The sequence below is a fragment of the Panthera onca genome, chromosome E1 (genome assembly GCF_046562875.1).
Source record: "Panthera onca isolate mPanOnc1 chromosome E1, mPanOnc1 haplotype 2, whole genome shotgun sequence".
Taxonomy (NCBI): domain Eukaryota; kingdom Metazoa; phylum Chordata; class Mammalia; order Carnivora; family Felidae; genus Panthera; species Panthera onca.
In genome coordinates, this window is record NC_138352.1 from 55,950,474 (window position 1) to 55,974,546 (window position 24,073).

The 24,073-nt window shown below is 41.2% G+C and overlaps 1 protein-coding gene across 5 annotated transcripts in view; it reads left to right on the top strand.

Annotated features, from left to right (window-relative positions):
- The first annotated feature begins 91 nt into the window (after nucleotides 1–91).
- WIPF2 (WAS/WASL interacting protein family member 2) overlaps nucleotides 92–24,073 on the top strand; it is a 50,095-nt gene continuing 26,113 nt past the window's right edge. For 2 of the 5 annotated variants that reach the window (XM_081791277.1, XM_078437172.2), the window contains exons 1-2: nucleotides 92–279; nucleotides 23,033–23,072. The gene's annotated coding sequence lies outside the window, so the exon portion shown is untranslated. Of the gene's footprint in view, nucleotides 280–484; nucleotides 642–23,032; nucleotides 23,073–24,073 lie in introns of those variants that run through there. The other 3 variants (XM_060646158.3, XM_078437171.2, XM_060646157.3) reach the window with 3 other exon arrangements.

The following is a 24,073-nucleotide window of genomic DNA, read 5'->3' on the forward strand; positions in this document are numbered from 1 at the left end:
TTTACGTGCGCCGTTAGGGGGCGGGCTTTCCGATAGCGCGTGCGTGTAGTGTCTTTTCGCCCCCTGCTCCCTCCTCCTCTTTCCCCCGCCTCCATTTTGTTCGCGGACGCTGGGGACGGTGGGAGCAGATCCATTTCCGGGTTGGCAAAAGGGGCGGCGGCGGCGAGAGAGAGAGCTTGCTGGGGAGCTAGCCGGACGGGACGAAGCCGGAGCGGAGGTGGCGGAGGATTCGCTCCCGGGGCAGCTACAGCCCGGTCGAAAGGAGGCCGAGGAGGCTGGGTATGTCGCTGAGATGACCTGCGGACCTGAATGGGAGGGAGGGCCGGGGTGGGGGGCATTGGGGCGGGGCTTGGAGAGGACAGAGAGAGAGAGAGAGAGAGAGAGAGAGAGAGAGAGAGGAAGGAAGGGAGGGAGGGAGACAGAGAGGAGATTGGGGGAGGGGCCTGAGGGAGAGGGGGTCCTGGGGGCGGAGTCTGAGGGGTGAGTGGAACGCGGGGCTGGGTCTGAAGAGCTTGGAGCGGGGCGTGGGCAATCTAAGTAGGGAGGAGTGGTCGGGAATTGGTGTGGGACGAGCGCTGACTGAAAATGGGAAGGAAGGTTACTGAGAGACAGGAAATAAGGAATCCTGAAGGGTGGGTAAGGTAAGTAAGACGGCAGCTGGGAGTGAGGAACAAGTAACCGTGCGCCTAAAGGGAGATGGGGAGGGCGGACTTGTTGTGAACAGGTAATTAACAGGATGCTGAGTGAGGAGGCCACTGTGACATTTTAGGGATTGAGTTGAGTGACAACCAATGGTTTAGGATGATTCGGGAAACTGCTTACACTAGAGGGTATCTTGAGAGCGTTGGTGGAAAAAGAATCAGAGTTGAGATAAAGGTATGAGAAGTACTGAGTTGCACATGGGAGCAACCTAGAGTTGAGGGTTCAGATTGGAGTGGTGTGAAGCAAGGGAAGATGGAAATCTTAAAGTGTTAGACGTGGGCAGCGTGTGGTGGTAAGTTACTGATCAGGAAGGAGAATTACTAAGAGAGAACGCACGGCTGAGGAGCTGGAAGAAGCTGGCCTGTACTGGAGTTTGTATTTTTAAAGGGATTTGAATAATCTGTTACTGCTTTGGGCTCCCCCAGGATCCACCTCCTTTTTCATGGTGCTGTTTTTACTCATTGTTTTCTGAATGATTTACGGAATATTTTGGTGGCTTTTGTCTCCTCCTACAAACCAAAAGAGAACCTTGGGGAATAAGGACTGTTCTAGCATACCTATGGATTTACTAAGTAATTTTGAGGCAAGTCATTAAACTGTCCTTTTTTTTTCCCCCCCTTTGAAAGACAGGTTTGGTTCTTCTCTGCTTCTGAAAGATTGTGTTAACTAAGTGGGACTTTTTTTTTAAAGTTTATTTATTTATTTTGAAGGGGAGGAGGGGCAGAGAGAGGGAGAGAGAATCCCAAGCAGGCTCCTCGCTGTCAGCACAGAGTCCAACACAGGGCTCGAAGTCACAAACTGTGAGATCATGACCTGAGCCAAAATCAGGGATCAGATGCTTAACCCATTGAGCCACCAGGTGCCCCTAAATGGGATCTTTAAAGTGGTTGCAAAGAAGTGATCTCTGACAACAAGATTGAGATATTGGTATTTAGAAGACCTGTTTTCTCAGTTTCTTTTCAGCCTTGCTGCGTTTGTTACGCCAGGGAATAGTTGGTTTTCCACGTTTGTTGTGCCAGGGAATATAGTTGGTTTTGATTTAATACATGTTCAGTTTTTTAACTTTTTTCCGAGTCAACTTTTAGTAGCCCAGAATTTCATATTACTTGTTACATTGTATTGGCTACTATCAAGATGGAGATAGGGAAGTTAGAGCTTGGGTTGAATGAGGTTGGTTGATGAGGAATGTGAGAGAATGCAGTGTTTTATTTTACCCTTGACAAACACTGACTTTCCTCAATGAACTCTGAGAATTCGCTGAAAAATAGTACTTTATTTAGTTGAGCCTTTTGCTTTGGTCCAGGCAGTTTGGCCCCGTTGGTGGGGAGGAGTGTGCTTGCGGACGGTTTCAGCTTCTTTATTGTTAATACTTTGAAATCTTGACTATTCCAATTTTTTCTTTGGGCATAATATTCTAAACACTTTGCTCATAGGTGAATTTATTTAATTTAGCTTAGAAGAAGTGTTCCTGAAAGTCTTGGCATTTCTGAGGTCTGACTTGGATTTGCTTAAGAGGGGGCAGTTTCCAAATCTACCTCATACTTGATATCCGTAGTGTTTACTTTAGTTGGTACTGATTAGTTATGTGATGTCAGCACAAAGGTGAAATGCAGGGCAAGGTGGAAGATGTTGATAACAGTGGAGTTTTCAGGTTTTATCAATTTTTTTTTAATGTTTATTTTTGACAGAGAGACAGAGCATGAGTGGGGGAGGGGCAGAGAGAGAGGGAGACAGAATCTGAAGCAGGCTTCAGGCTCTGAGTTGTCAGCACAAAGCCCGACGTGGGGCTCGAACTCACAGACTGCGAGATCATGACCTGAGCCGAAGTCAGACGCTCAACCGACTGAGCCACCCAGGCGCCCCTATTAATGGTTTTTAAGAAAGGAAGAGAGAAGTCCTGTCCCTGTTGAAGCGACAATTTCTTGACCTCTTCTTAGATTGGGAGAGTAACCTAGTGTACTTGTGTCTGTTTTCCTATTGCTCTGAAATTATTCTGAAAGTCTTGGGCTTGTTCAGGCTGTTCTCAAGCAAACTATAGTCTTCTTACCCCAGCAAGAGCAGGAAGAGCTTCAGGCTATGAAGTATATAGTACATACTTATTTGGGGGTAAAAATCAGCTTAATATTTTGCTGTTATTTCAACCACAGGGTGTCTCTTTGGTTTGTTTTTCAGAGGGTTTGGAAATAAGTTATGGGAGTTCAGAGCTCTGGGCAGGCTTTTGGTATAGCCTGCTCTTTAACATAATGATTTTCCATTCTTCCTATCCTGTCACATTTTTCCATTGCTCTACTTGAGCCAGTCCTAGGTAGAAAATGGCAAATAACACATTCTTTCCCTGTTCTTTTTAGTCTCTGGTTGATATGTTGTCTGTGTCACAGTTTGATACCATGAAAAATGACTGCTTTAAATGGAGAAGATGACAGTAGCTGAGCTGGGTTTTCTGGGCCAGAGAATGGACTCTGTCAGAGCAAAGAATAGTTGCAGAGACACAAACTGGGACCTTAAGCTGTGACTAACATTTTGGCAACATGCTTCCCTTTGCCAAATAACTTCTTTTCTTCTTGAGTGTGATTGTTGATCTCCTTCTCAAAGTAGGCTCTTGTTGCTACTGTGCTCCACACAACTCCCAAGCAGAAGTTGGCAGAGTTCCGGTTGACTGACTGTCTTTTGAGGGATATGTCCTGGATTAGAGTAGATGGGGTGTTCCTTGTCAAATTGAGGTTCATTGGCAGGTCCTGAGAGCTGCTCTGCAAGGAAATGGAGTCAGTATTCTTTACTGAATGTTCTTGCCCTCCTTTATGCTTCTTCTAAATTCAAACCTGTTTCTTATTCACTTGCTGATTAAGTGCAGAATCATTGCCTCTGCCTAGCTTTCAAAGTCCAGAGCACTGAAGAGAGAGAGAGAGAGAGAGAATTTCCCACCTTTTTTTTTTTTTTTTTTTTTTTTTTTTGCTCCACTCTCCCTCTCAAGCCTTTTAGCCTAGGGAACCACAGGCTAAATTCATGAGTACTTCTTGGTATTATTATAGACAGGTATTAAACAAAATTTTTATTTAATGTTTACCTTTTTTTGAGAGAGAGCATGAGTGGAGAGGGGCAGGGAGAGAGGGAGACACAGAGTCTGAAGCAGGCTCTAGGCTGCAAGCTGTCAGCACAGAGCCCAGTGCGGGGCTCAAACTCAAAATCCGTGAGATCATGACTGGAGCCAGTCTGACACTTAACCGACTGAACCACCCAGGCACCCTATAAAGGGGGATTTTAAAATGGTGAGTAGAACTTTATGGAGAAAAACAATGTTGGTAGGGAAATCAGGTGATTCGTTTGCTGGTGTCTGTGTCAGTCTTAGATCTCAAGATTTTGACTTAATATGCAGAAAGAGCGTTTGGGGGCAAAGAAGTTATCAAATGGGAGAGCCAGGAATTGGCTTCTTACTTGCCATGTAACATGGCAAAGTTATGACAATTTAGAATGGCTGTACTGAGTACTTCGTTCTACTTAGTAAATACCATTTTGTTTTTCAGGGGATAATTAGTTGAAGATAACTGTGGCTCTAATAGGTCTTGGGATGGATTATGAAGATCATTTCTTGCAGTCGATGGCAATGGCCCTTGTAACATTGGAGATAATCCCGGAAAAAAATCCTCTTTTTGGTGTCCCTGGATTCAGGTTCCTCTTGCCATTCTGAGTCCAGAGTATTCTGTACCTGATAGCAGGTTTGGGAAACTAACAGGTTCAGATCCAAAGGTTTTGACTCTGTTCCAGGGCTTTGATTGTGGTAACAAACAGGATTATTGGAGTTGTGTTTAATCTTGTCTCAGATATTTCTTTACTGAAGAATGTCTTAAAGTCTGGCACATCTGTTTATCTAAGGAATGTGTATAGATTTCCTTACCATTTTTAACAGTTTTCAAAAAGTTCTTTAGTTTTGTGAACTTTGTGGATTCAGATTAAGCTCCATTTGGATTTTAAGGCCCCCTCGGTGAGAATATTTTGTTTTGGGTCAGTATTTATGATATTTCTTCCGTACAAATGTATCGACCTACTTTCTAAGCTAAAAAAAAATGCTGAATTCCCTTTTTTCTCTAATCCCTTTTTTCTGTCAGTAATCCCTTCTGACTGTGAAACCATTCTCCATGTATCTGGATCGGGACAATTAGTTGTAAAAAAGATGGAATTTTCTTCCAAAGTGGTACAATCTAGGAGTGCCTGGGTGGCTCAGTTGGTTAAGTGTCCAAGTTTGGCTCAAATCGTGATCTCAGAGTTGTGGGTTCAAGCCTCACATTGGGCTCTGTGCTGACAGCTCAGAGCCTGGAACCTGCTTCTGTGTCTCCTGTTCTGCCCCTCCCCCACTCACACTCTGTCTCTCTCTCTAAAAAATAAATAAACATTAAAAAAAATAATAAAGTGGTACAATCTAGTATGGAGTAGGATGTCTGAGATTTGTGGATAAGTGAATTGTCTTTCTTTTCACTCCCCGCCCCCCCCCGCCCAGTGCTTAGCTTGTAAGCAGGATATTTGTCATCAAATCATTTAAACTTCATCACTGTCTTAGAAATGAGGATAGGACTGTCTTTAGCAAATTTTATTTATTTATAAGTTTTATTTCTATTTATTTTTCTTTAGTTCTTTATTTTTTTTAAGTAGGCTTCACACGCAGTGTGGATCCCAGTGCGGTCCTTGAACTCAGGAGGCTGAGATTAAGACCTGAGCTGAGATCAAGAGTCAGATACTTAACTGACTGAGCCACCCAGGCACCCCATTTTATTTTTTAGTAATCTCTATACCCGGCATGGGAGTTGAAATCACAACCTGAGATCAAGAGTTGCATGCTCCTCTATTTTTTTTTTTTTTTTATTTAAAAGTTTATTTATTTATTTTGAGAGAAAGAGACAGCATGAGCAGGGGAGGGGCAGAGAGCAAGGGAGAGAGATCGTGTGGAGCCTGCTTGGAAGTGTCTCTCTCTCTCTCTCTCCCTCTCTCTCCCTCTCTCCCCCCTCCCTCCCCCTCCCTCCCCCCTCCCTCCTCCTCCCCCTCCCTCCCTCTCGCTCTCTGCCCCTCCCCTGTGTGCACACACATACACTTTTTCTCTCTCAAAATAAACATTAAAAAAAAATACATTTATATGGTTCAAAATTCAAAAGTTAAAAAAAGAGTGTACATTGAATAGTCTTTTATGCTTGTGTACTCGTGAGTCCAGTCTGTCTTCCCAGGGTCAACTGATGTTTTCAGTTTCTTAAGATCCTTTCCAGAGATAACATGTACATATAAAGCATATATATATTTCTTGCATTTTCTTTTAAACAAATGTAGCATGCTGTTAGTACTATTTGCATTTTTAAAAAACTTACTTTGGCAGTCATTCCATGAAAGCAATAGAGATTTGGCACCTGCTGTGTATTGGTAGACATTTTAAATATTTCCGCCTTTATGCTATTACCAGCTATGCCCTAGTGAGTAACCATAAGCATTTGGCCCTTTGTATATGTGACTATATCTGTAGGGTAAATTATAAGTAGAATTGCCAAAGCTGATGTGTTTTTAGCCCTGTTACTCATTTATTTGTCAAGAAGTTTTGAGCTCCTACTGTGTGACAGGCTCTGTGCTTTGCCAGTGAACAAAACTGACTGAGCCTTTGCAGTCATACAGTTATGGTCTGGTGGGGAAGACATCCATTAAACAATAATTAATTACTGTTTTGCTCTAAATACTGTGGAAGCAGCTAATGGGAAGCCTAACCCAGGTTGATTGGGAAACAGGGCAGTGAGGGAATGTCCCCAAGGAATTGACTTTTAAGGCTGACACCTAAGGGATGAGGGGCAGACCAAAGACTGTGCTAGGTGGACGGAATGGCATAGATGAAGATCCTGAGGAGGGGCCATGTTCTTTAACATGGCTATTTTGAAGAATTGAAGGAAGGAAGTTCCAGTGTGTCTGGAGCTTAGGAAATGAGAAGTAGAGAGGTAGGCAAGGCTTCAGGGAGTGTGAGGTCTCCAAAAAAACCAGATAAATGACAGTGAATTTTGAGCCCAGTCTTTACAGGAGAGATTTTTCTCAGTTCTTTTCACAGATATTAATTTACTAGTGTTGATGCTGAAATTGTCAATATTGTACAGAAATCTGATGCTTGTACAATGGAATATGTATTTTATAAGAACTTTTTTTTTTAATTTTTAAATGTTTTTATTTATTTTTGAGACAGAGAGAGACAGAACATGAGTGGGGAAGGGGCAGAGAGAGAGGGAGACACAGAATCTGAAGCAGGCTCCAGGCTCTGAGCTGTCAGCACAGAGCCTGACGCGGGGCTCGAACTCACAGACTATGAGATCATGACCTGAGCTGAAGTCAGACGCTTAACCAACTGAGCCACCCAGGCGCCCCTATAAGAAGTTTTTTAGATAAAGGAGATTCTTTTAGTCTTGAGTCATTTTATTTTATTTTATTTTATTTTATTTTATTTTATTTTATTATTTATTTATTTAATTTTTTTTTTTTTTTTACATTTATTTATTTTTGAGAGACAGAGTCAGTGAGAGCACAAGTGGGGGAGGTGTAGAGAGAGAAGGAAACACAGAATCCAAAGCAGGCTCCAGACTCCGAGCAAGCATTCAGCACAGAGTCCAACGCAGGGCTCAAACCCACGAACTGCGAGATCATGACCTGAGTTGAAGTCGGTCACCTAACCAACTGAGCCACCCAGGTGCCCCGTTATTACTTATTTTTTTTAATGTTTGTTTATTTTTGAGAGAGAGACAGAGTGTGAGCTAGAGAGGGGCAGAGAGAGCCAGAGACACAGAATTGGAAGCAGGCTCCAGGCTCTGAGCTGTCAGCACAGAGCGTGATGCAGGGCTCCAACTCATGAACTGTGAGATCATGACCTGAGTCGAAGTCAGATGCTCAACGGACTGAGCCACCCATGCGCCTCAGTCTTGAGTCTTGATTTTTAGGTCCGGCAAATTAAACTTGCATGGCTGGATTAGGTCTTAAAATTTTAGGATCTTGGAAATTGGTTTGGAGGTTAGTAATAATTGGGGAACCATTCTGAGAATACGGGGGATGGTGAATTTGGCCATACCACCCTGAACACACCCAATCTTGTCAGATTATGGGGATGATGAGATGGGTGGTTTGCCAGACCTGCTGCTTAGGAACAGAAAACCTGTTTACTTCTAGAGAATATTGACTGTTTTTTGTAAGCCTCATAGGGCTAGAGGGTGAGCACAGATGTTCTCATTATGAACTGGTGAATATAATACTCTGTTTGTACCCGTCCGTCATCTAGGCCATATGTCTTAATACGACACATAACTCTTATTGGACGTGAAAATGAATCGGTAGCCCAAGGGCCATTATAACTCTGAATATATGAAAGCATTTTTATCTGCAAGTATATTGACTTTTGTTCAGACATCACAATACTCTTGCTTAAAGCCCAGATGGTCCTGTTTGATTTAGTACCTTTTTTGTGTAAGTGGATCAGCTTGCCCTGTTGTCATAACTTAAAGTAGACTCTTGGTTTAGCAGCCCAGCAGTAGTGAGCAAGGAATGAAAATGTGCAAATTTTTCTAGCATTTCAGCATGAAGCGTCTGTATATCTGATGGCTTCGGGGCATTAGAGTGAGAGAAGAGACGCCTCAACAATGAAAGTCACAGCTTTGTTATTAGATTATCTGTGGTGAGTCAGGGCCTAATATATTATCTTTGAAATGAGGCATGACACTTCTCTCCATGTGAAGTCTGAATCAACATTTTATGGAGCATCTGTTTAAGTTTTCTTTCAGGCCTTTTCTCATGGAGACTATCCTCACTGGATTTCCCTTACTCCTGACTCTTGTCTTTATAGGCTTTTTACTTGTATCTTTGGGATGTGTGGAATGAAGGCTGCTGGGACATGGAAGCTGAGGCCTAGTAACATGAGACACAGCTAGCCTAGCCTACAGTGAGAAGAGCCATTTTTTGTCATCTGTGGCTAGGTTACAGCCTAACCCGCTAATTAACAGTTTCCTAGAACTTGTAAAGATGTTTTGACCACAGATGTTGGGTGTTTCTAAAAAATTTTTTAATTAGTTGTGTTAAATTGAAAATAAGACCTAAAAAAGGAGCTAAGGTAATTGATTTTAAGATCTATCCCTTTGTTTTTATGCTTACCTTTGCAGTTAATTTTGGTCATGATTTCTTCTTGAGGCCTCGAGTTTCTTCACGTATTTGACCTGCGATAGAGTGAACTCTGGGATGGTGAACATTGTTAGGCCCAGGCTGTGGTGGAGATTGAGGTCACATTAGGCAGCCTGCTTTCATTAGAGTTGGATCTGAGATACAGGTTCTAGAATTAAGCATATAATGGCCTTTTAATTATTTGGTTGTTTGGGACTTTCTGCTGTTTTTAACTACATTGGCAACAGATCCAGTATGGACCTTATGGTTTGAAATTTTGGTCAGTCTGTGGTTTGATTTTGCTTATACAGTGTTAGGATTTTTTTGCCTTTTAGTAATTAAATGTTTGGATTTTTAAGTTGAAATAGTAAGAATACACAATTTAAATAGTCAAATAGTACTACAAGACTTATAATTAAAAGAACAGCTGCTCCATTTCTCCTTATTTGTCCTCATTTTTAGTACTTTCGGTGTTTTTGTTTTTCTAATGCATATTATTTCCATATTTTTACATGGTATGCCTGTACTGTCATTTCTTGGTTTTTCTAGTCTCAGATATTATCTATTGAATTTCTATGAAAGATGATTTTGTATTCTTTTTTAAAAGATTTTTTAAATTTTTATCATAATTAAAAAATTTTTTTTAATATTTGTTTTAGAACGGGGGAAGGGGAGAGAGAGAAAGGGCAACAGAGGATCCGAAGTGGGCTCTGTGGTGATAGCAGAGAGCCCAATGCGGGCCCGAACCCATAAACCATGAGATCATGACCTGAGCAGAAGTTGGATTCCCAACCGACTGAGCCACCCAGGCACCCCTTTATATATTTCTTAAGTTTATTTACTTATTTTGAGAGAGAGAGAGAGAAAGAGCACATGAGCAGGAGAGGGGCAGAGAGAGAGGGAGAGAATCCTAAGCAGTCTCTGTGCTGTTAGCTCAGAGCCCAAGTGGGGCTCAACCTCTTGAACTGTTGAGATCATGATCTGAGCTAAAATCAAGAGTTGGTTGCTTAACTGACTGAGCCACCCAAGCACCCCAAGATTTTTTTTTAATGTTTGTGTGTGTGTGTGTGTGTGTGTGTGTGTGTGTGAGAGAGAGAGAGAGAGAGAGAGAGAGAGAGCGCGCACGCGTGTATGTGTAGGGGAGGGGCAGAGAGGGAGGGAGACAAAGGATACAAAGCAGGCTCTGTGCTGTCAGTGCAGAGCCTGATGTGGGGCTTGAACTCGCAAATTGGGAGATCATGACCTGAGCTGAAATTGGACTCTTAACCCACTGAGCCACCCAGGTGCTCCACATTTTTTAAAGTGGACTCTACATCCAACATGGGGCTCAAACTTACAACCCTGAGATCAAAAGTTACATGTTCTACCAACTGAGCCAGCCAGAAATCCCTGATTTTGCATTCTTATACTGTTATCTATCCTCAACTCTTTCTGCTACTTTCCTAATACAGTCCCATCACAGTTTTTATTAAACCAATATTTTATATGTTTTTATGTATCAGGGTTCAATCAGAGAAACAAACCATTCTTGATATTTCAAAGAGGATATTAGATGCTTACACAACCATTGGAAGATCATGGGAACATAGGTCAGGGAAAGCCACTTTGCAGGGATTACAAACTGCTAACCATTAATAATCTTGGCTATCTTAAATACCAAAGCAGGCAGTTTGTAGAATATTGGAAACCTGCAAAACGACATGTCTGTCATTTGTTGGAGGCCACACACCTGCTCATTGCTACTAGAAAAGCAATAATGACATATACCTTTCTTACATCTTCTAGGGCTTGAGTGAATGAGTCTGTGCTGATGGAATTAATTAATTTATTTATAACATGGGGCTCAAACTCCCTACCCTGAGATCAAGAGTCGCATGCTCTTCCAACTGAGCCATGGGTCCAGTTGACCCATATGTACTGTTGGAATTTAAACCACAACGCCATTGAAAGGGCATTCTGGGAAATGTAGTTCCCAGGTTTTCAGCCTCCCTTTCCATCTTCCATGAGCCCAGAAAGCGAATACAGGTAAATGTAACCTAAAGAAGAAAAATTAACATCCAGTATAATGACTGTGTGTACTATGCTTATACAGTATTTCCTTATAGATTTTCCCTTTAAATATAATAATTACCATTCTTTTCTTTCCTTTTTTCCTTCCTTCTGCTTGATTTATTATCAATCACTAGTTCATCCCTAAACTCTGAGGAAAGTACAAATCTCTTTTCAGTACAGTTACATTAGTGGAGCCTCGTTGAGAGGCTTTATGAAAAAGGGTTCATTGGAGGTGGTGCATTTTTTTTGAGACTTGCCTGTTTCTGCCTGCACATTGGTTGGAAGTTTGGATGTAAAATGTTGTTAGAGATGGTATTTGGAAACTTTAAGCCTTGTTTTGTGGTCTTATGACTTTCAGTGGTAGACTGTGAAGTTTGATGCTATTCTGATTCTGGATTTTTTGTATGGGATTTGTTTTTTCTCTGAAAGATTTTAGGATGTTGTCTTTACCCCAGGTATTCTGAAATACAGTGATACATGACTGTATACCTTGGTGTGACTATTTAAAAATTCATCATGATTGACATTCATTGGGCCTTTTCAGTCTGAAGCTTATTTGCATCTATTCTGGGAAATTTTCTTGTATTATATATTAAAAAAAAAATTTTTTTTTTTTAACGTTTATTTATCTTTGAGACAGAGAGAGACAGAGCATGAACAGGGGAGGGGCAGAGGGAGAGGGAGACACAGAATCCGAAACAGGCTCCAGGCTCTGAGCTGTCAGCCCAGAGCCCAACGTGGGGCTTGAACTCACGGACCGCGAGATCATGACCTGAGCCAAAGTCGGCCGCCCAACCGACCAAGCCACCCAGGCGCCCCTTGTATTATATTTTTGATAATGTATTCTTTGGTAGTGATTTCTGTCCTTTCTCTTTCTGGGAACCCTTATTATCCAGATGGTGAAATTCCAACACTGGTCCTCTTAATTTTTTTTTCCTCATGAATTTGCCTGTTTTTCCTTCCTCATTCAGTTTTCAGATATTCTGAGTTTTTTCTTCCAACTCTTCTATGATATTTTTAATATTTGCTATTGGCATTTTAAACTTCCATAAGCTCTTTTTGTTCCAGAACTTTATTATTATTATTTAACATTTGTTCATTTTTTTTTTATTTTTTTTTATTTTTTTGTTTTATTTTTGGGACAGAGAGAGACAGAGCATGAACGGGGGAGGGTCAGAGAGAGAGGGAGACACAGAATCGGAAACAGGCTCCAGGCTCCGAGCCATCAGCCCAGAGCCTGACGCGGGGCTCGAACTCACGGACCGCGAGATCGTGACCTGAGCTGAAGTCTGACGCTCAACCGACTGCGCCACCCAGGCGCCCCTATTTTTTTTATTTTTGAGACAGAGAGAGAGCATGAACGGGGGAGGGGCAGAGAGAGAGGGAGACACAGAATCGGAAGCAGGCTCCAGGCTCTGAGCCATCAGCCCAGAGCCCGACGCGGGGCTCGAACTCACGGACCGCGAGATCGTGACCTGAGCTGAAGTCTGACGCTCAACCGACTGAGCCACCCAGGCGCCCCCTAACATTTGTTCATTTTTGAGAGAGAGAGAGTGCAAGCAGAGGAGGGGCAGAGAGAGAGGGAGGCGCAGAATCTGAAGCGTGCTCCAGGCTCTGACCTGTCAGCACAGAGCCTGTTGTGGGGCTCGAACCCACGAACCGTGAGATCATGACCTAAGCCGAACTGACTGAGCCACCCAGGTACCCCAGAACTTTATATGTAAGTATTTTCACACATTGTCAGGAATTCTGTTTTGTTACTTTGATTCTTGTCTTTCCTGTAAGAGATTTTCTTCAAATGTCTGGTAATTTTTGGCTGTTTATTTTTAAGAATGAGGCACTAAAAAGCTCTCAGTGTGGAGCCCTGGCTCATCAAGTGGTAGGCATCACTGTAGGGTGAATTGGCAACTGGTCATTTTCCTTGGAGAGGACTCTTCCAATCTCCTGCGTAGAGAGGATGAGCCCAGCAGTAGGTGTTTTGGAACCAAATTGGGGAAGAGAGCTGAGGAACGGGGACAGGTCTCATTGCTGAGTGGAAGACTTTCACTTGAACTCCCTTTTTACAGTATGGCACTCCTGCTCTAAGCTGTAACTGCTCCCTTGGTTCAGAGGCTTTCTGCCTGGCAGCATGGGCAAGGGAAAGAGGGTACTTCTTTCTTTTTTTTTGAGAGAGAAGTCGCAAGTGAGTGAGGGGCAGAGAGAGAAGCAAGGCTCACCTGAAGCAGGGCATGAGCTCACCCCAAGCAGAGTTCAAACTCACGAATTGTGAGATCATGACCTGAGCCCAAGTCGGATGCTTAACTGAGCTACCCAGGTGCCCAGAGGGGAATCTCTTTCCTTTACAGACTTTCAATCAGTTCTCCTGTTTTAGCCCCTCCAAGGCCCCTTTGTCCAGAGGTACCAGGTGCCTTTGGTTTCTGAGCTTTTTCTGAGATTCTGTGGTGGGAATCTACTTTCTGCTGCAAGTATTTAACTTTTTCCTTCCTTTGAAGTTACTTGTCACTAGTGCATGTGCCTTCCAGCTTCCAAAATTTTGTTGACATCCTTCTGCTGTTGCATCCTTTCCCATTTTCTTCATTTTCTTTTTTTTTTCAGGTTTAGGTCTTAAAAAAAAACACCTCTTGTCGTTTTAATGGTGTTTCATGAGGGAACACTGATAAATGCAGGCAACACGTTTATGTTGACCCAGCTTATTCATCAGCTTTTCCTTGCTGATTTCCGTTCAGACACAATAGTGTTGGTGTAGTTGATTATTAATACTCTTTCAGAACAATGTTTTTCAGACTTCCCTAATACCAAGTATTACTTAAGGTGCTTGTTAAATATACAGATCACCAGATCTTTCTGCTGAAATATTTCTGATTTTAGTAGGTCTGGATTAGGGTCCAGGAGTGTGTGTGTGGCTGTGTGTGTGTGTGTGTGTGTGTGTGTGTGTGTGGTGGGTGGTGGGTGTGTATTTTAAACAAATGCCCTAAGATGTGTCTTATCTTCAGGTAAATTTGGAAACTCTGTTTTAGAAGAACCTTTTAAACAATTTATTGCTCCCAAGTCTCTAAGGCAAACTTCTCAGGCTCCACCTAGTATTGCTTTTGTATTCAGACTGTGTTTTAGTCTGTCTGGCTTTGGTCTGGATTTCTAAATTAGAATGTGTGTCCTTCATCTGATTAACTCCTCTCTTCTCTGGTTAAATGCTGGCTGATGTTAATGGCTTTGGCCTTGTGTGACTCCCTTTTTTTTTTTTTTTTTAGCTAGCACTTCTAGACCCATTGGTTCTTGGCCTGTGTGGATGAGGAGGAAATATTAGTTATGAACATTGAGCTACTCTCTGCATAATTTCGCTGTCCAAATCCAGGAATCTGTTAATTTTTTTTTTGGTGAAGTGGAAAATTGACAAGGTTTTGAAAATAGGTGTACTAATGATCTGCCTTGGACTAATGCAGAATCATTTTTGGAGATGTTAAAGGATGTGATTTGAAGTTTGTAACTTTGATAATATGAAAGGGCACGTTCTCTTCTCCTTTTTGTATTATGGATCCCTAAGGCCTAGAAAGGAAAAATGGTTGAACCATTTACGGCCAGTCTGTAAGGCATCTGGAAATGAGATGTTTGCAGCTGCTCTTTGGTTGCTGTGAATTGCTTGGCAGTCAGGAACCAACTAGTACATGTCTTATAAAGCAGAGGCCAAGTTTAGGATCCTAGTTCTTGGTTCTTGGAAATCTTGTGGCTGTTATTAGCTAAAATACAGCCTGAGAAAGTCATGTTGGCTCTGACGTAGAGCTGATGTAAATCCTAAGATGAACAACTCCAGAGAAACAGCTCTAATATGTTTTGCAAGTTCCTCTGAAACAGTTTTGGTGAATGAAGCCACAAAAACAGTTCTAAATCTAAAGTGTTATTGTTTGCTTAGATTATTGATCTCTGGCTATGTTACAAAACACTACTTTGAACTACTGATTTATTGCAGTTGACTGTTTTCTATATATGTTCCCCTACCTTTCCAATACTTTAGTGTTTTCAGGTTAACAGGATTTTTCTCTTTGCTTTGAGGGGTGTAGTAGGTTCTGGTGAGGTCATTCCCTGACCTCTGTTTAGGATAATTTTCAGACATTTCATTTACCCTTGATCTTGCATTAGTTAATCTATAGCCATCTCTTTTATGGAGCCATTCTTTGCTGTTGTGGTTATTTAATTGAACACAAGAGCAGACTTCTCATTGATTTGTCATCATTTTAGATGAGAGGGCTTGGCTCCTGGGTTGCCCTGTATCTGGGAATAACCCGTGGCACCTAATACATATTACATTAAGTAGTATGTGAATAAGTACACTTCTGAGTTTATGTTTTTAGGGCTTTAAAAAAATCTAAGACAAGAGGAAAGAGTCATATTAGGGGAAAAGCTGCATCATGGGATGTGTACTTCCGTTTCTTGTTAGAGAAATTATATAGACAGGATTTCCACATACAGTTACGTATCTTTCTTCTGCCTCTTTCCTTTTCTCTTTCAAGGTTGTGTACTGCATATAACAGTGAAAAGTCATTGATGTAGAGAGTAAAAATCCAGCTTTAGTGGTAGAAATTGTAGGATTTTCAGTTTAAATATTCACAGTGTGTATGTGATTTTTTATTTTTTTATTTTTTTTTTATTACTTGTTTTGGATCAATCCTATTTGCTGCATAGTTGGATTTCCATGATGGAAAATGCCTACAGTTGGAAGAGTGATTTTTTTTCCCTTCATGGAGTAACCTTGGAGTTTTAATTAATTCTGTCTGTATGCATGATAGAAATCTGTTTCACCAGTTTTGACTGAATTGAATTTCAAGGGGAAGGTAGCACCTTTTCCATTGAGAGAAGAGGGCTGTGGATTATTTTTAAAGCCTTTTTTCAGGTTGGTGGGAGGGTGGTTAAATATCTGTGACATGAAAGTCATTCTAGTCTGTTTCCTTATGTTTTAGAGAAACCAAAATGCTTTAGTGGAAACCCTCCACTGTATTCTATCCTAGAACACATGAAGGAGTGTTCATAATTCTGTGTTGACATCAGTTCCCACATAATTATAGGAGCCTGTTGTTCGTTAGTCTCCTGGAGTGGCATGTGAATACTCTTAGGTAGCTCCTGGCACTTCTCCCATGTTGAAGTTCTTTCGTTTGGCAACTGGATGCCATTGTGTTTACTGGGGTAATGAGCTCCTACCTCACCATACTGTATTGCTTTTCAGGAGCAAAATTGAAGGGCAGGTGGATAGGCAGACAGATTATCATTAGGTGATTTTTAACCCTGGGAAGCTTCCAGTTAGTGTCTAGGTCCCTAGTTGTGCTTAAACCAAGAGATCAAGTACAGTCTATGGGATTAATGAGATAACCAATTGAACTTGTTTACTCTGGGCGTGAAACTATTGGTTGGTTTAAACTTCTTTAGTATAGGCATGTTGGATGGAGAAGGATACTACTTTAAAAAAAAATTTTTTTTTAATGTTTATTTATTGTTGAGAGAGAGAGACAGAGTGCGAGTGGGGGAAGGGCAGAGAGAGACACACACACAATCCGAAGCAGGTTCCAGGCTTCGAGCTGTCAGCACAGAGCCCGATGTGGGGCTCGAACTCACAAACCATGAGATCATGACCTGAGCTGAAGTCGGATGCTTAACCAACTGAGCCACCCAGGTGCCCTGGGATACTACTTTTAAGGGATTTGGAGAATGGCATGTAAGGCCTCAGATTTCATCTTCTACTACTCTTGTCTGTATTCTATTCTAGCTACCCTGGCTTTCTTACTAGTTCTCTGACATGACAAGCTCATTCTCATCTCAGGGACTTTTTACTTGCCGTTTTAAAATTCTTTTTGGAATACTCTTTCCCTAGATGTTCATAGGAGTTGTGTGCTCATGGAGAGACTTCTTTGTGGAGAGCCAGCCCCTCTCCCTGCGACCCTGTCTAAGAGAACACTCCATCATACTCCTAGTTTCAGCCTTTCTGATTCTCTTTTTTAAATTCTTTTTATCAGTAACTGAGATACGAGATTGTATTTGTTTCCTTGTTTATCTCTTCTAGAACATAAGCCCCAAGATTGTAGAAACTTGTTCAGCCTCTAGAACTGAGTTTATCAACCTCAGCATTATTGATGTTTTGAACTAGATGATTCTTTGTTGTAGGGAACTGTCCTATGCATTATAGAATGTTTTTATCCACTAGAAGCCAGGAGCACCCCCCTAGTCATGACAGTCAAAAATGTCTGTAGACATTGCCAAATGTCTCCTGGGGGACAAAATCATTCCAGCTTAGAATCATTGTTATAGAACAGTGCTTTGGTTCCTAGTGAATGCTTAAGAAATATTTATTGAGGACGCCTGGGTGGCTCAGTTGGTTGAGTGTCCGGCTGTTGATTTTAGCTCAGGTCATGATCTCACAGTTTGTGGGTTCAAGTCCTGTGTCGGACTCTGTGCTGACAGTGCAGAGCCTGCTTGGGATTCTCTGTCTCTGTCTCTGTCTCTCTCTCTCTCTCTCTCTCTCTCTCTCTCTGCATGCATGCTCTCTCTTCTCTCTCTCAAAATAAGTAAACTTAAAAAAATATTTATTGAATGGATCAAGTGATGGGTGCTTAATAAATATCATTGGGTGGTAGATGAATTCATGAATGATTGAATTTAACAAGTTAAAAAAATTTCAAACACTGAACTACACACAGTCCCGTGTTTCTTCCTTTCCTGTTTTTCATAGATATCCATTCTTTTTTCTGTTTCTGGCACAATGTCCATCCTTTACTTCTTTTTTTCTACCACTCTTGTTTGCTCTTTCAGACAGTGTTACTCTTTTTTTTTTTTTATTTAATTATTTATTTTTTTAAATTTACATCCAAATTAGTATATAGTGCAACAATGATTTCAGGAGTAGATTCCTTAGTGCCCCTTACCCATTTAGCCCATCCCCCCTCTCACAACCCCTCCAGTAACCCTCAGTTTATTCTCCATATTTATGAGTCTCTTCTGTTTTGTCCCCCTCCCTGTTTTTATATTATTTTTGTTTCCCTTCCCTTATGTTCATCTGTTTTGTCTCTTATTAAAGTCCTCATATGAGTGAAGTCATATGATTTTTGTCTTTCTCTGACTAATCAGACAGTGTTACTCTTAAATTTACTTTTGTTCAGTTCAGCACATTACTACTGAACACTTTGTGCTGTAAAGTAATAAAAAAGAAAACTATAGAAAGATGCAGTGCTGTCTGTGCTTAAGAGCTCATTGGGTTAGGGGGTATGTGCAACTCTTGATATCACGGTTGCAGGTTTGAGCCCCATGTTAGGTATGGAGATTACTTACAGATAAAATCTTTATTTAAAAAAAAAAGAGCTCATTGGGTTAAATGGACATACATATATGAAATGTTCCTCTAAATTTAATTCTTAGTTTAGAGTAATGTCTACATGGGTACTAATGGGCCAACACAGATTATTTGAGTCAGTAGTAAGTGCTTATCAGAATGGGGTGAAATTACCGATGAATTTGGAATGTAGTTTCAACAAAAATCTATCCATTCACTTTTTACTTTTTTTTTTTTTTTTTTTTTTAAAGTAGGTTTCATGCCCAGTGCGGGGCCCAACATAGGGCTTGAATTCAAGACCTGAGCTGAGATCCAAGAATCAGATGCTTAACCAACTAAACCACTCAGGCACCCCTACTTTTTACTTATTTTTATTTGTTGCAGTTACCCTTGGTTTTTTGCTATTCTTTTTTGTCTAAAACCTTATTGAGAAATAATACGAAATGGAGTTGTTCATTTTGAACTTGTTTGAGGTAAATGTTTCTAGGGTTTGTTGTGTGATTATGAACATTGGATTCATCAATGGGTTTTTAATGTCTATGCTTGGAAAGTCTTGCCACCCCACCTACCTGGGTTATTGAAGCCTTATTAGGTAATGCTGTAGTTTCTTCTGACTCAGATTAAAGTACACCAAACAAAAACTGCATTCTGCATTTGTGACTTTGTCTCAGGGCAGCTGATTTTCTATTTCTGCCAAACATCTATTGTTCCATGTCTGATACTATTAGATTTATTTTGCTTTGAACTGTTGGATCAGAAGAATTCCATTGAGGGGAATGTCTGGAACCTTTCCTCTTGAAGACAAAACTCTCTTTTCTTTAGATGATTTGGAGACAGAGTAGGCAGAGTATTGGTCTTTTGAGTATCTTGAAATGTCTCTTTTATCTATCTCTCGGCTTCTTTATACTAGGGAGAGGTTTAATAGGATAGTAAAGAATTGAACATGTTTGGGGCACTGGGTGGCTCAGTCGGTTGGGTGTCTGACTTCGGCTCAGGTCATGATCTCACAGCTCATGAGTTCGAGCCCCAGTGTCAGGCTCTGTGCTGACAGCTCAGAGCCTGGAGCCTGCTTCGGATTCTGTGTCTCCCTCTCTCTCTCTCTGCCCCTCCCTGCTCATGGTCTGTTTCTCTCTCTCTCAAAAAATAAATAAACATTAAAAAAAAAAAAAAAAAAAGAATTGAACATGTTTTTAAGAAAGGGGAGAGGGGCTCCTGGCTGGCTCAGTAGGTAGAGCATGTGACTCTTGATCTTGGGGTCGTGAGTTTGAGCCCCACATTGGGCATAGAGAGTACTTAAAAAAAGAATTTTCTTATTGACATCCCAAATTCATATTCGTTTAACTGATTCTTGTAAGGCAGAAGGTAAGGCTCTTGAGACTTTGCTGAGGGAGGCAGCCTACTTTTTAAGGTCAGTTTTTTTTTTCCCTTGTGGGATTTTGTTGGGTACTTCAGTACAAAAACTGTAATTTACAAGATAATCAAAGGTGAGATGAAAGGAGAGTGCTGTTACTTAAGGTCTCTTAGAATGAAAGTACATGGCATTAAGATTTAAAATTAAAAACCTTTTTTCTTTTAAAAATAACTTGTAATTGAGACTTGAGGGTTTTTTTTTTTTTTTTTAATGTTTATTCTTTTTTTTTTTTTTTTTTTTTTGAGAGAGTGTGAGCAGGAGAGGGGCACAGATAGAGTGGGATAGAGGATCTGAAGCAGGCTCTGTGCTGATAGCAGCAAGCCCAATGCAGGGCTTGAACTTATGAACTGTGAGATCATGACCTGAATCAAAGTCAGATGCTCAACTGACTGAGCCACCCAGGTACCCTGAAACTTGAGTTTTATAATAATAGCAGAATGCCATTTCAATAAAGGCCCCAAATGGTAGTGGTAACTAGAATATCTCTGAGATTATTTTAAGTATATGAAAATAGCAACAACTAAATTAGATTCTTCATTTATCAAATGTGAAAAGTTGATGTCTTTTTTTTCTTTTTATATATAGAGAGAATGCATGCAGAGGGAGAGAGAATCTTAAGCAGGCTGCATGTCCAACACAGAGCCCAAGCTCAATGCAGTGCTCAATCCCATGACCCTGGGATTGTGACCTGAGCTGAGATCAAGAGTTGGATGCTCAACTGACTGAGCCACGCAGGAGACCCTAAATTTTTTTTTTTAAGTAGGCTCCATGCACAGCATGGAGCCAATATGGGACTTGAACTCACAACGCTGAGATCAAGAACTAAGCTGAGATTAAGAGTCAAACACTCGGGGCGCCTGGGTGGCTTAGTCAGTTGAGCGGCCGGCTTCGGCTCAGGTCATGATCTCACGCCGTGAGTTCAAGCCCCGCGTCGGGCTCTGTGCTGACAGCTCGGAGCCTGGAGCCTGTTTCGGATTCTGTGTCTCCCTCTCTCTGACCCTCCCCCATTCATGCTCTGTCTCTTTCTGTCTCAAAAATAAATAAACGTTAAAAAAAAATTAAAAAAAAAAAAGAGTCAAACACTCAACTGACTGAACCACCCAGGCGCCCTGATAGCAACTCAGCATTTTTTTTTGTTAACACCTTATTTTTAAGTAATTACACCCAACATGGGGCTCAAATTTACAACCTGGAGATCAAGAGTCTCGTGCTCTACTGATTGAGCCAGCCAGGAGCCCCTTCAATGTCTTTGTACTCAGGAAGTTTGCTCTTACAAAATACGTATTTGGAATGAAACATTAGGAAATTGAATAGAAAACTAGGTTTTGTCTTTTGAGGAACAGAAGAGAGTGCATTGCTTTTTAAAAGTGCGTTGTTTGAATTTTATGAAGACTTATCTCTGAGTTCTGTGATAATTTTGACATCAGAAAGATTTGAAATACTGCTTTCTGAACTCGATTTAAAAGAAACGGACTCCTGAGGATGTGAATGAAAAGCTTATTCTGTCATGGTTTTTGAGGTAGAAGGGCTTACAAAGGGAATGAGAACTTGTGTGTTGATGAACTGGAGGCAGCCTCACAACATTTCTGAAAATCAAGTACTCTGAAGAGCACAGATGGTGAGGTTTTATAGTTCTCATTTAAAAGATCAGAAAGGAAAGACTTAAAATTCTGTAGAGAACCCTCTTTTTAGGTTTAGGTTTAATCTCAGGGTTGTTAGTTTTTAAAAATTGCAATAGACAGTGCTTCTGGAAGGGCTGGAATTTGTCCTTTGTTTAAAAGTAGCTGGCCGTGGGGCACCTGGGTGGCTCAGTCAGTTGAGCGCCTGACTCTTGATTTTGTCTCAGGTCACGATCCCAGGGTTTTGGGATTGAGGCCCAAGTGGAGCTTGTTTAAGATTCTCTCCCTCCCTGCCTCTCTCCCCCGCTTGCATGTGCACACTCCTACATGCTCTCTTTCTATAATAATAATAATAATAATAATAATAAATAAATAAATAAAAGTAATTGGCCACTAAAACTTGTTATTCTGTTACAAAACTTTAGGAACTGTTTTGGTTCACTTGTTTTTAACTAAAAGCAGACCCTCTACTTTGGCTTAGTGATTGTTATCCATCTTAAATTAGCTTGAATAAAGCTTTTGGGGATTTTCAGGGAAAGGAATGTTGTATTAATGTAAATTTACTTAAGTTGGGCTGCTCTTGGGAAACCTAGAGAGAGCTGTTTGTATTCTGTTAATAAAATAGAAATTTGGAGTGGGTTGAATTTTCATTTGGGGAAAATACTAGAAAATTGTTAAACCAATTTCCAGCAGAAATGATTTCCGTGGCGATTAACAAAATTGCGGGAGATCAGAAGGGCTGGTGTTGAGTCCTAATTCTGCAGTTTACTCCAAAGTGATCTTGTGCAATGCCCTTACTTAGATCAGTCTTTTTCTCTAGTGTGCATGCATGCATGCAATTGTATCCACTCCTGGAGCTTTAGTGTCCTTACCTGTAAGATGGAAAGCAGTGATACCCTACCATAGCATATTGTTGTATAATAAGTGTCAATAATAGGAGCATGTCACGCATGCAGTCTATGGAGGCAGAAGAAAGGTTGAAAGCCATACTGGTTGTCAACACTAAAATCTGTCACATGATGGTGATTTTTTTTTTTTTTAATGGATCTATTTTGAAGTTGGAGTTTGAATTGAGCCTATTTTATTAAAAAAAAATTTTTTTTTTAACGTTTATGTATTTTTGAGACAGAGAGAGACAGAGCATGAATGCAGGAGGGTCAGAGAGAGAGGGAGACACAGAATCTGAAACAGGCTCCAGGCTCCGAGCTGTCAGCATAGAGCCCGACGCGGGGCTTGAACTCACGGACGTGAGATCATGACCTGGGCCGAAGTCGGACACTCAACCGACTGAGCCACCCAGGCGCCCCGAATTGAGCCTATTTTAAAAGAAGGTGTTTATGGGGCGCCTGGGTGGCTCAGTCGGTTAAGTGTCTGACTTCAGCTCAGGTCATGATCTCGCGGTCCGTGAGTTCAAGCCCCGCGTCGGGCTCTGTGCTGACAGCTCAGAGCCTGGAGCCTGTTTCAGATTCTGTGTCTCCCTCTCTCTGACCCTCCCCTGTTCATGCTCTGTCTCTCCCTGTCTCAAAAATAAATAAAACGTTAAAAAAAAAAAAAAAAATTTTAAAAGAAGGTGTTTGTAACTGTGTAATTAATATAACTAGTCTTTTCCAGTAGATTGCTTTATAGAAAAGATATGCCTTGCTAGAGAATTTCTATTTTGCCTAATAAATGATGGTCACTGTAAGGCATAAGGTTGTTCTTCTAGATCACTCCTTACTTTGTAGCATGTAGGTTGGATCACTTGTGGATATGAAAAGAATTAGAGATTTGTCTGAATCTCTTTTCCAGGTCATTCTAGGAGACCATTTCAGTCATGGCAATGGCAAAGGTAGGTAGAACTGGAAACTCAGAAAAGGCAAGAATTGAGGTGACTGGAATTAGTTGAAAATGTTTGTTTCTGAGTAGATTATTATTTTTGCCTATTGTTTACTGTTAGCTTTTAATTTTTTTAACTTTATTTATTTTGAGAGAGGGTGTGGGGGGGGTGGGGGGGGAGAGAATCCTAAGCAGGCTCTGCGCTGTCAGCACAGAGCCCAATGGGGGGCTCTATCTCACAAACCATGAGATCGTGACCTGAGCTGAAATCAAGAGTCAGACACTTAACCGACTGAGCTATCCAGGCACCCCTGCTAGCTTTTTAAAAGAATGTTTTGGGGGCGCCTGGATGGCTCAGTCGGTTAAGCGTCCGACTTCGGCTCAGGTCATGATCTCACAGTCCGTGAGTTCGAGCCCCGCGTCGGGCTCTGTGCTGACAGCTCAGAGCCTGGAGCCTGCTTCAGATTCTGTGTCTCCCTCTCTCTCTGACCCTCCCCCGTTCATGCTCTGTCTCTCTCTGTCTCAAAATGAACATTAAATGAACATTTAATGAACATGTCTTTAAATGAACATTAAAAAAAAAAAAAAAAAGAATGCTTTGGGGGAACTGGCAGAGTGAACCCAGAAAATTCAAACAGAAGAAAATTTTTTCATCTCTGTAATCTTTATTTTAAATTTGCATTCCCCCTCCCAATTACAGGTAGATCGTGAGGATTTACTATTTTGATCAATTTTAAAAAATATTTTTGTTTTTTATATTCTAGAGACAGCCAAGGTGGGGAGAGGGGCAGAGGAAGAGAGAGAGAATCTTGAGCAGGCTCCATGCTCAGCGCTCCATCCCATGGTCCTGGGATCATGACCTGAGCCGAGATCAAGAGTCAGACACTCAATCGACCGAGTCACCCAGCCTCCCCTATTTTAATCAGTTTTTAAAGCCCAGTATGTTAGATCCCTGGCAAAGAAAAACTAGACTTAGCTTTGAAACAGAAATGGTGTTTCCCTTGGAGAATAGTC